Source organism: Protopterus annectens, chromosome 11.part0 (genome assembly GCF_019279795.1).
Source record: "Protopterus annectens isolate FY-2018-M chromosome 11.part0, PAN1.0, whole genome shotgun sequence".
NCBI classification, from domain to species: Eukaryota; Metazoa; Chordata; order Ceratodontiformes; family Protopteridae; genus Protopterus; species Protopterus annectens.
Window position 1 is genome coordinate 360,229,707 of NC_056745.1, and position 12,931 is coordinate 360,242,637.

The 12,931-nt window shown below is 45.0% G+C and overlaps 1 protein-coding gene across 1 annotated transcript in view; it reads left to right on the forward strand.

Moving 5' to 3' along the window:
* The window catches only part of ATP2B1 (ATPase plasma membrane Ca2+ transporting 1), a gene marked incomplete in the record, with an annotated part of 2,275,481 nt that overhangs the window by 1,137,101 nt on the left and 1,125,449 nt on the right, over positions 1-12,931 (forward strand).

Consider the following 12,931-nt stretch of genomic DNA (forward strand, 5'->3'; position numbering starts at 1 on the left):
GGAAAGCAGCTCGCAAGTCGTTGGTTGGCGATTTTCGAACAGCGTATTTTGTTGTTGTTGGTCCGAAGTTCTTACTTCTCTTCTCAAAGCTAAGTACCCGTTAGAATCTTTTCTTGTTCCTCCGATGTCAGAAAAAGTTAATAATTGTATAGCGTGTGGGAAACAAATACCTCATAAAGATTTCCACTCTTACTGTCTACCGTGCTTAGGCCCTGACCACGACGTTTCTTGTTGTCGGTTCTGTGCCAGGTTCAACTCTCGTACTATTAAGCGCAGGTACGATTGGGCTTTAAATTATTTTGGCAGACGCTTCAATTACAGAATGTCGTCGGACACTACCGGAGTTCAAAAGAAGCGCAAAAACAAAAACAAGCCTCCGAGGTCCAAACAGGACTCGTTGCAGCTGGAGCCAGCGTCCGGTTCGGCTGTCGTCAGTGAGGCGCTTTTGCAGCCCTTGTCGTCCGCCACTTCTGAACCGATGGCCGATACGGACTCCCATGGGGAGTCATCAAGGCCCACTATTTTAACTGCTACAGGACCTTCGGACGTCGCTCCCTCAGATGGGTCCGGAACCGCTGTGCAGGTACCGGCTTCTGAGGGGGTTTTCAGGCCTACTCACATCACTATTTCAAAGGCAAAGACAGACTCCTGTTAAGTCTAAAGTTCCTGCTCAAGCTGCTTCTGAATCCACTCCCAAGACACAAAAGCAATTATTAAGGATGGCTGAAGATTTGCTTACCATGAATTAGGGGTTCTCACCCCCCTCCTGAGAAAAGGCCTCGACAGGATGTTACTCTGGATTCCTCTGACCAGGCTTCTGTATCTTCTGTTTCTTCCTCAGATCAGGACTATTCTTTTCCCCCTTATGAGGATTCAGATGCTGAGGACTCTTTACCCTCGGCCTCTCCGCCTGAGGATTTCTCTTTTGGGGAAACCTTACATGAGATGAGGGAACATTTTCATTGGGAAGGACAGGAGTATTCTGCTTCCAAGTAGAGGCTTAGGGAATTTCTTCTTCTTCCCCAGCATAGGCCTTTAGCTATCCCTCCTGTTTTGGACATTGTAGATGATGCTTTTTCTGAGACTAATTTGAATCCTGATTCCATGCCTCCTGCTCCTTCTAAGCCTGATAGATTTTATAGGGTTCCTGACTCTCATTTATTTTTATTTAAAAACCCTTCTGCGGATCCTGAAACTATTTCTCAGGGCTCTAAGGCTGCTAAGGTTGCTACTTCTAAAAATCCTATTCCCTCTGAGAAGGATTCTCGTGCTTTAGACAGGTGGGGAAAAAGGTATATACTTCTGCTACCCTGTCTGTAAGGGCTTTAAATTGCCAGTTTCATATGTTTAAATATCAGCAATTTCTTTTGTCTGTTTTAAAGCAAAAGCTTGCTTCCGTTCCTGCTTGTGCAGAGGATAAGGAACTTCAGGATGTCTTGCATGCTACTGAACAAGTGAACAAGCATAGTTTACATTGTGGTTTTGATGCTTTGGATGCTTCTTGCAGGGCTGCAGCCTCTGGTACTGTTATCAGGAGACATGCCTGGCTTCGTGAACAAAGTTTACCTGAACAGGTTAAGGCTAAGTTATTAGATGCCCCTGTTCAACATGATGTTCTTTTTGGATCCAAGGCTGAGGAAGTTATTAAAAAGATGGAAGAAAAGGCAAAGTCTATGCAGACTGTAAAAGATTTCTTGCAAGTTCAGCCTCCTAGATTTTCCAGGAATTGGCCCTCTAAAAATTGGTCCTTTCCCACGTCTGACAGGCCTCAAAGGGGAAGATATAGACGCTCCAGAGGTCGTGGCCAATGTCAGGCCTCTTACAGATCTAGACAATGGACTGCTTCTTCACCTAGAAGGGGAGAAGACAGATCCCAATCTCAAAGAAAACAAGCTCAATGACTCTCTCGGTTGGGCTACAGGACCCCTTCACCTGGATGTCCCTCTCGGAGGAAAACTGTCTCTTTTTTATGAAAATTGGACTCATATTACCCAGGACAAATGGGTATTGGACGTGATTTTAAAAGGTTACAAATTCCACTTTTACACTTTGCCAAGGGCTCACGGTTGGCCAGATCTGCCAAAACATCAATGGTCAGAGGCCTTAATTTAAGTGGATGCTCTTCTGGCCATGAGAGCCACTCTTGGAGATGGGAAAATGGTTTTATTCAAGACTGTTTCTGGTTCCCAGAAAACAAAACTCATGGAGACCTATTCTGGACCTTTCTGTGTTAAACACCTTTTTGGAAATTCCAAAATTCAAGATGCTTACTCTGCAGCAACTAATTCCAATGCTCTCTCAGGACGCCTGGATGGTGACATTGGACTTAAAGGAAGCCTACTTACATATTCCCATCAGGCAAGAACGCAGGAAATTCCTCAGGTTCAAGGCAGGTTCGAGGCACTTTCAATTCTCTGTACTGCCCTTTGGTTTATCTACTGCTCCCAGAGTCTTTACCAAGTGCCTGGCACCAGTAGTGGCTTACTGCAGACTTCAGGGGATCCAGATTTACCCCTATTTGGACGACTGTCTTATTCAGGCAGACAGCAAAGATCTTCTGCTTCAACATCTGGACTTTGTTCAACGTCTACTTCTCCTACTGGGATTCTCAGTGAACACAAAAAAGTCACATTTGATCCCTTCTCAACAAATGGTATTCTTGGGAGCCCTCTTAAATACAACCTTACAAAGGGCTTTCCTCACTCCAGAAAAACAAACTCAGCTGGCTTCTACTTTCAGCACCTTAGCAACTCTATCTCAGCTCACTGCAAGGAAATTCCTGCAGGCTATGGGCTACATGGCTTCCTGCATTCTGTTGATTCCAAACGCAAGGCTTCACATGAGAAAGCTTCAATGGTATCTGAAAAGTGTATGGTCACAGCATTACCACGATCTGGATATTCTGATTCCTCTGATCCCCTGCCTTCAGAGGGAGTTCCTCTGGTGGTCCAGGGTATGCACTTTAAACGAAGGAAAGCCTTTTCGTCTTCCTCAACCTACTCAAATCCTAACCACAGACGCCTCGGATTATGCTTGGGGAGCACACTTTCTAGACAATTGCCAGCAGGGAACCTGGACAAAGGACCATCTTCACTGGCACATCAATCTGAAGGAAATGTTGGCAGTTCAAAATGCCCTTCTAGCCTTCAAGAACCTTTTGCAACCAGGGCCTCTGCTAATTCACACAGACAACACCACGGTCATGTGGTACATCAACAAGCAGGGGGGTTCTCATTCATACCCCCTTTGCAGACTAGCTATGGCTTTATGGGACACAGCTCTAAATTTGAATCTACATCTCCAGGCTCAATTCATTCCAGGGAAACATAATCTCTTAGCAGACAGCCTGAGCAGAAACATTTCAGATCCTCACGAATGGATGCTAGACACCAACTTATTCAACAGGATTACTGCAGTTTGGGGATGTCCCCAGATAGATCTGTTTGCATCCCATCTCAATCATCAGCTACCTCGCTTTTGCACCAGGTCCTTCCACAAAACAGCTTGGAGAGTGGATGCCCTGTCCTTCAGCTGGAGAAGCCTTTCAGCATATGCCTTCCCTCCTTTTCCTCTACTACCTCGAGTATTACTGAAGATAAAACAGGACAAGCCCAAGTTCCTCATCTTGATTGCTCCAAATTGGCCTCGACAGTTTTGGTATCCAACTTTAAAGCACCTGTTCTTGGGGCCTCCTTGGATTCTCCCCCTGAATCCTTCGCTTTTGTCCCAGCATCAGGGTCAGTTACTACATCCCAACCTCAAGACCCTTTGCCTGGCAGCTTGGCTCTTCAAAGGAATTTGATTTCCTCTAGTCTTCCCAAGCAAGTCTTGGATGTTCTTTTGGAAGCTAGACGGCCTAGCACTAGGAAATCCTATGCCTCTAAATGGAAGAGGTTTTGTATTTGGATGCAGGACCGAGGCTTGGATCCTCTGGTACCTGATCTCTCTTCTATTTTGCTTTACCTTTCAGAACTTTTATCTAAAGGACTTTCCTTTTCTTCCATTAAGATTCATGCTTCTGCTATTTCTGCGCATTTCAGTTCTGATCCTCCTGTTTTTTCTCATCCTTTGGTGAAGCAATTCTTGAGAGGGGCTACAAATTTGCGGCCTCCCAGGACCCCTCCTGTCCCTGCCTGGGATCTTAATTATGTTTTGGAAAAACTAACCTTGCCTCCTTTTGAGCCTGCTGCATCTTCTGATATTAAGTTTTTATCCTGGAAGACTGTTCTTTTATTGGCATTGACCTTTGCCAGAAGGGTCTCAGAGTTGCAAGCTCTCATGGCTGTGGAACCATACCTTATTTTCCATCAGGACAGAGTATCCTTGAGGACCAATCCTACTTTCATGCCTAAGGTGATTTCGAAAGTGGCTTTAAATCAGACAATTCACCTTCCTGCTTTCTTTCCAAATCCTCAAAATAAAGGGGAAAGGATTTTGCATTCATTGGATGTGCACAGACAGTTACGATTTTACCTGGACAAGACTAAAGAGTTCAGAAAGTCTAATCAATTGTTTGTTTCTTTTGCCTCCAGTTCTCTTGGAAAACCTATTTCTAAACAAACTATTTCCAAATGGATTGCTTATGGAATTAGATTTTGTTACACGCATCATGGGAAACAGTTACCAGGTACCATTAGAAGTCATTCTACTAGAGCAGCTGCCACTTCTACAGCTTTCCTCAGAGGAGTCCCTACCAAGGATATCTTGGAAGCTGCCACATGGAGTTCTATGCATACTTTTTCCAAGCACTACAATCTCCCCCTGTTTTCTAAGACCAGGGCAGGCTTTGCCTCTGCTGTTTTGCAGGGTATTCTTGCCTCCCCTTCTTCTTCTATCTAAAGCCTCCTCCCCTTTTACACTGTTTTGGGATTCCACCCTACAGTTATGACTGCAACAGTGAAACACGAAGAACATAGTACAGTTGTGTACACCTACCATAAATGTAGATGTTCGAGTGTCTTCACTGTTGCAGTCGGGGTTTCCCTCCCTCCTGTCCCCTCTTTTTTCTTCCTTTTTTTTTTGTGGTGTATTTGTGTTTCCTTGTTGGATTCATTTTTGTTTGATTGGGGACTTCTGACATCTAGTGCAAGAAAGGCTGGAGAAGATGGCGTCGGCTGAGGGCTATGTACCAAAGCGTACTGACGTCAGGGTACTGGCTTGTACAGCCGACGCCGGACCCAGACTTTGGGATTCTGGCCGACCTCGGGCTGCCTGCCGGCAGGAGCACCCTACAGTTATGACTGCAACAGTGAAGACACTCGAACATCTACATTTATGGTAGGTGTACACAACTGTACTGTACAATGACATCCTTGGATCTGGATGTGAATCCCTACATGACGAGGTGTGCAAGGTAGAATGTTTTTCTAACCACTTTGGCAACGTGGGTGTCAATTGAGAGGTCGCTGTCAACTTGGGTACCTAGGTCTCTGATTACTTTTTCCGTACTCAGTGGGTTGCTGTCTATGTGATAATTTGTGGGTACTTTGTTTTTCCCAAAGGGGATGACTATACATTTTTTGGCATTTAGTTTAAGGCCGTGACTCCGGCACCAGTTGTCCGTTTCTGTGAGGCCTTTTTGTAGGATGTGTGTGTCTGCTGGTGTATCGACTATGGTGCCAAGTTTGCAGTCATCTGTGAACTTTGTCAGCCACAGCCCTCCCATGTTTGCTTTAACATCTGAGAAATAAATGCCGGACAAAAGGGGTCCCAGGACAGATCCCTGTGGGACACCACTTGTGACTGGCTTTGAGTCTGACATTGCTCCAGCGATTTTAACTTTATGGGTTCTGTCCTTTAGCCAGTTTGCAACCCATCTAGTGACATAAGGGTTTACATTTAAGCTGTTGAGCTTATCTATGATGCCTGAGTGGGGTATTGTGTCGAAGGCATTAGCCAAGTCCAGGTATGCTGTATGGACTGCTTTGCCCTCATCAATGGCTCTAGTGACTGTTTCGAAAAAGTCAACCAGGTTTAAAAGGCAGGATCTGCTCTTTACAAAGCCGAACTGGGTGGGGTCAAATGTCTGTAGGTCCCCTATGTCTCTGTTTATGAGTTCCATAATGATTCTTTTCATAGCTTTTCAGACCAGGCTGGTTAAGCTTATGGGGCGGTAGTTTCCAGGGTCTGTAGAGGCACCCCCCTTGTGGAGTGGGACCACTGTTGCTGTACGCCAGTGTTCAGGTACATATCCCGAAGTAAGGCTAAGGTTAAATAGCATTTTTATGTGTGGGTTTAGCTCCTCTTGGAGTTCACGTAACACGCAACCCGGGATACCGTCAGGTCCCATTGATGCTGTGTTTTTTGCTTTGTTTAGGGCAGTTCTCACTTGGACATCTGAGATGACAGGGAGATTACATTCAGCTGGGATAAGTATTTCTTCTTTTGGGGGTGAAGGAGGGGAGAAATTTGCACTGAACCTGTCAGCCAGAATGTTGGCAATATCTGTGGGTTCAGTGTATCTTTTGTTGTTGAGAACCAACTCTGAGCATATCTGAGGGTTTCCGCCCAGGTTTCTAACATAGCTGAAGAAGGCTTTGTGGTTATCTTTAGTGTCCTTAGCGATTTTTCTCTCAAAGTTGTCCTTGGATGTTTTTGTGAGAGAACGTAGTTTTCTGCTAATGTTGATCAGAGATGTCTTCCCTTCATGGGATTTTACTCTGACGTGCAGTAGCTTCCTTCTTTTGTTATACAGTTTGTTTATGGCTGAGGTCCACCAGACAGGACGCTTACCTTTGGTGGAGAGGGACTTGGATTTGTTTGGGATTGCATGATCCATGCATTCTTGGAGATGTCCGTAGAAAGCATTTGTGAAGGATTCGGCATTGTGGGATGTGGTATCCACTGGCACAGTGGGCTTAAAGGATACCATCTCAGTCTTAAGAAGAGTGAAGTCTGCTTTTGAGAAGTTTTTCACTGTGGTCTTTTGTGCTGGGGGTGGAGGTGGGATATGTATATCCAGGATGATTAGTTTGTGGTCAGATCTCACTAGTGAGGGGTATACTTCGGTGTGGAGCATTTTGTCCCCATGTTTGTGATGATCAGGTCTAGTATATTATCTCCCCTAGTGGGAGAGGTGACTAGTTGTTCCATTGCATTTGAATTTATGAATTCCAGGAACCTTTGGGCTAGGGTATTAGGGCTAGAATAATGTACCCAATCTATGTTTGGGTAGTTGAAGTCTCCCAGTATGATGGTATTTTGTGATACATTCATATCCTCCAATGTCTTCAGGAAGGCTGAGTGGGGTTCTTGAGATTGGGAGGGTGGTCTGTAACATGTTACCAGTTGTATAGCAGTTTTGCCTATGGTTAGTTGCACCTGTATGGTCTCTGATGCTTCATGTGTTGCTACTAACCTGGAGGTGTGGGTGTCCTTGATGAATATGGACACTCCCCCTCCCTTTGTGGTTCGGCCTGGGTTTTGGGGCCGAAAAGCATGATACGAGGTATAGCCTGGTAGCGCTGGGGTGCTCTCAGGAGCCTTGAACCAAGTTTCAGTTACTGCACAGACGTCGATGTTCTCCATGCTGAGGAGTGCATCAAGTGCCTGCATCTTGAGATTTAGACTTCTGGCGTTTAGCAGCATTACCCTTAGTTTTTTTCCATTTTTGTTTTCTAAGGAGGTGGGTTTGTCTTTTGAGCCTTGCCTAAAAAAGGCACTATGGGGGTGGCAAGAGCCTTAGCCAATATCCGGAAGCCCAGTGGTGACAGGTGTAAGCCATCCCTTGCGAAGCAGCGTGGCTTGTCCAACATGTTATCCCAGGCAGACAGACATTAGATCCCCTTAGAATGACACCAGTACTTGAGCCAATTGTTAAAGCTGATCATCTTGTCTTTGTATTGTGGTATCATTCTTGGTGAGGGCAAGATGCTGCTTAGGGTCAGGGTCATACCAGCCTGGGCTACATAATCGGAGAGCTCCTCTGTCTCTTTTCAAGTAGTCCAGGGAGGTACGTCTCAGGTCATTCACACCAGCATGGACAATGACAGAGTCATATTTGTACTTGCTTTGGAGTGACTTGAGTGCGTGTGTTGTGGCGGATCCTAGCTCCCGATAGCTCACAGTCACCTTCTCCTTGTTCAGCCTGGTCAGCGGGACATCAGTGTGTCTGACTATAGAGTCACTATTACTAGTGTATCAGGCAAGGTGTTTGGCCTTAAGGGCTGTGATTGGTTGACACACTGATTTATTGAAGTATGTGTTGCATGTGTTTTGTTTTGAGGTGGTGGATTTTTGGATGTCTGCTTTGGGAGCCTCTGTTGTTTTGGTAAGTTTTTTATTAGAGCCTCCGAGTATGTCTTTGTGTTTTTATGTGTTTGGTTTGCAGTTGTGGTAGGTCTATGTGGGACTGGGATTGTTGTGTGTGTGGTTGCCATCTCCTCCTGTCTGGTCATGCCAGCCCTGAGTTGAGAGAGTTCAGCCTCCAGTTTGGCTATATAGTTGCATCTCTCACATGTATTTGTGTTTGTTGGGAGGAGGAGAGGGTTGTCTGTGTACATGAGACAATTGTAGCATTGTCTCAAGATACCCAGATTGACCAGCTGAATTGGAGACGACGCCAGTAATCTACCACTCGACATGCTAGAGCAGTATAAGGGAGTGCTGTACCTTTAAGGGAAGTGGATATTCACAGGGGTGGTAAGTAGATGTAGTGCTTTACTTAGTACAAGAGTGCTTACTTAGTAGAGAAGTATTGAGAACAAGTGTTAGGCTTATAATATAGTGAGTAGTCTGGTTATACTAAGAGTAGAGCTTCCTTAAGGGAAAATTTGAAGAGCAGACTTGGCGGAGGCAGAAAAAGTTTAACCTTCTTTAACCGGCGCTGTACTATGCGCACAACCGCGCAAAGCCGTGCAAATGCGGATTTTAAACAGCGACGCGGATTAGCAATATTTGTGCTGCCTTCAGCACAAGGGCTGTCCAGAGAAGGAAAGAGAAAGTCCTTCTGAAAGCACTCCTTGCCCCTCAAATATGGTCCAAAATGTCTTTAGATCTTAAGGCACCCTCTATTTTTTCTGCTAAAAAGAGAATGAAAATTTGAAGGATAAAGAGAGAAGGGCAGCCATAGAGATAAATCTAAGGAAGACATAAGGAAAACAGTCCAAAAAAGGCAGGAATGAGTTGACAAATCCTAAAAAAAGGACTTTAGATCTATCTGCTGTTTTGGGTCTGGCACCTAAGATATTGAAGCAGTCAGATCCTACTGCATTCAGGAACCAAACTCCTTCCCAGAAGACTTGCTTTTCTTCAGGGACGATTAGCCCTAGTCTTCATTCCCTGATTCTTCATAAGCTTCCATCGAGACCTACATCAGTTGCTGCTTCGAGGTCTGATTTGTCCACTAGTAGCCTTACTGAATTTGATATTAACTATATGATGAGGAAGTTTTTGAGGACAGATTCAGCTAGAAGTCCTTCTGGCTCCATCCACAGGAGAGGAGCAAGATCATACCCTTCAACACTGGCCATACTTGTTTTGATGACATTTCGTTTTTGGAGTTGACGCATATAGGATCCAACACACAAACACGCAATGCTGGTTTTGATCCAATAGCCCTGGAGTTTTCGGCTTTGACTTCTCTCACTTTCTTGACGTTGATGCATTTGGGTGGAGAAGAGTTCCGGAGCCAGACCATTGGAGTGGAAGCCATGACAGTGGAGTTGATCCCAAAGTTTTTAGAGCCGTTCTTACCACTTGGAGCTTCGCCTCTGGGTAGCTCAGTTACAAGGTCCTCTTCAGATCCTTTTGCCTTTGGAGTCAAGAAGGCTGCCGATTCTGCTTTAATGAGTTGTTCTTCTGCTCCATTGGGTGAGTCGGCTTTCAAGGCTGTAGAGAGGGCCTTAGCTGGACCAAGAAGACTGGCGCATGCACAGAGTTTGGATTCATCCTGACTCCTGCTGCAGCCTCTACCTTCTACCTGTCATTCTGGTTGACAGGGACAGACATATCCAATTAACTTTGAGACTGCTGTCGTTCGAGCTCTAACTCTGACATGCCTCCTTCAGAAGCCCTGAGGCACATTTCCTTCAAGAGGACATGTAAGTATAAGCATATTGACTCCTCTCCTAAGTCTGTCATTAAGGACACTGACTTAGATGATGGAGTAGGCTCCCAAAGGTCTGCCCCCCCCCTCCAAGAAAACATCTCCTTTGGAGATATTCTGGAATTGATGAAGGGGGGAGGTCCACCGAACTCCTCATGATGAGTCAGTGTTTCTTGAAACTTTTAGTTCCTGCCTTTTGAATGATCCCACCTCCTGTTGCCTTGATTCATCTTATTACCCAAAAGGCTTGGAAGGAACTTAATGTGGCAGAGCCTATCCTGAAAAAAACCTGTTAAGGTTATAGTTGCTGCCAAAGATAGAATGCATTGGGCTAAGGGACATTCAGTAGATGCCATGTTGGTAATAGCCACAAAAAAGAAACTGTCTGAAGAAAGTTCCTGTGCCCATCCCTCAGACAGGGGTCGTGGGCATTGGGCAAACTGTGGAAAAGGACATATGCTTCAGCGATATTTGCAGCCTGACCACTGAACTATCTAGCACACACGACACAATTTGAAAGGAACTTGATCAAGAGGCGTTCACAGTCCCTGTCTGGTAGCTTACTTGCGGACATCCAATAAACAGTGGATACCCAAATATCTACCCTGCAGTCACCTTCAAATGTGGCAATGTGACTTATCTAATGCAGCAAATGGTACAGCCAGCACAGGTATTACCATGAGACGTCATGCCTGCTTGTGGCTTTATGCTTTTGTGGAATGTTTTAAGATGTCCTTCATAAATATCCCCCTATGATGGCTCCAACCTTATTTAGACCAAAAATAAAGGAAACACTTGCTAGGAGTTAACAGGGCAGTAAGACCTTGTCTACTGTAGGGAACTGTTCAGAAAACAAACAGGAGGAAGGAAAATGTGGTTTAAGAAATCGCAAGGTTTTCACCAGTACATTCCTTGAGACAGGCCCCCACCCAAAGCAGAGGAGACAACTTTAACTGACTGTCACCAAAGAAGCATACACGGTATACAAAGTCTAAGGCTGTGTGGGCCATTCACAGAGAAACCTCATCAGTGTCCCTTGACATTTTCCCAAGTGCTGCACTCTGGAGGCAGTTAGGGGATACTTCTCTTTGCACCCTATTTCCTGGCAAACAATAATTTCCAATTCTTGGGTGCTAAGGCTCATCACCAGAGGTAATACAGTACCCGTTTTAGAACAATAAATCTTTTGCTCTTTGGACGAAGGCGCTTAACCAATAAATCTTTTGCTCCTTGGAAGAAGTTGTACTGGTTCTTTAGTTCTGAGACCCTTTTTAGACTCCCCAAGAGGAAGACAGAAGATTTGTGATACTCCACCCACTTAGAATCTGCGACAGCACCGGTTTCAAAGTTGTTAGACAAAAGAATCATCCAACCATTCTACCCCCCCCCCCCCCCAACCAACTATAATCTGGCGTGTATTCCAGGTTCTTTTTAGTTAAAAAAAAAAAAAAAAAAAAAAAAAACAGTCCAATACTGGAGTTCAGCAATCTAAATCAGTATGTAAAACTGACAAAATTCTGGTTAGTCACAGTACGGTGCATTCTCCCTCTGTGAGTGGATGTGCTGTATTATTCTCCAGGATGCCTATTATATCTAGATCCAGAGGCAATCCAGAAAATCCCTCCATTTTCATCTGGAAGCCAATCTCTTTCAGTTCTGGGAGCTGCCATTCAGTCTCACCACAGCTCCACGGTTGTTCACCAGGATAATGGCAGTTGTAACAGCGTATCTCGAGCTACAAGGGATACAGATCTTTCCATATTTAGACGATTGGCTTCCAACTGCTACCTCCAAGGATCCAGTGTTGTAGAGGAAGCCATTAATCCTAAAGAGTTGCAGAATGAGTCGTACTTGAAGTTTGAGAGTGTTTTAGTACTTGGAGGACTGCAGACCTTTAAGAATTGACTTGTTTTAGAGGAACTTTGATACATCGCGTTAGGTGTCTGTATGGCAGCCTATGAATTCTGTGCTGAGAGAGAGGAATAGCTTGCTTTTGTTGAAGGTGATTGATATTCACAAGCGAGTTGCTACGGATAAAAAGGACTGGCTGGTGTTGAAAAAGTACTTCCTTTGCCCAGGTATTGCATGAGAGTTGTACAGTGGATAGTAGCTGTATAGTGTCACAATGTTTAAAGCTCTTCACAACAGGATTTGCCTGACACAGGTTTGCTGGGATCATTTACAGTGGTGGATTACATCCCAGATAGTTGTTCAGGGCAGATCCTCCCATCCCCTTACTCTCAAAGCCACAGCCACCACAGACACCTCCATTTCTGGGGGTGGGGGCACATTTCAAAGGCAGGACAGTTCAAGGGATGTAGTCATCAGGAGAGGCACATCGTTGTCTTGGGGTTGAGGGTGGTCCTCCTAATATTACAAACTTTTCAGGACCTCCTACCAAAGTATGTGATCACCATCCACTCGGACAACATAATGGTGGCTTGGTACATCAGCAAACAAAATTGAACACACTCATACCCACTTTGCCGGGAAACCGTGAGAGTTTGGCAGTCAGCTTTCTTGTAGCAATGCACTTACCTGGGATGTCCAATATTCTGACAGACAGACTGAGCAGGACTATTTTATTGCCTCGTGAATGGTCTGTCAACACAACAGTGGCAACAGATTTTCGGACCCTGGGGCCAGCCTTGCTGCAGCCTCTTCACTTTATACCTCAACAACAAATGCAGAAATTACTTTGCCCTCATCCCGCCACAGGGACATTCACCAAGAGATGCTCTATTCCATTTTTGGCCTCCAGGTCTCCTTTACACTTTTTCTCCAGTTCCCCTCATCTCTCCACAGGGACAGTCACCGAGAGATGCTGTGTTCCATTTTTGGCCTCCAGGTCTTCTTTATACTTTTTTTCCAGTTCCCCTCATAACC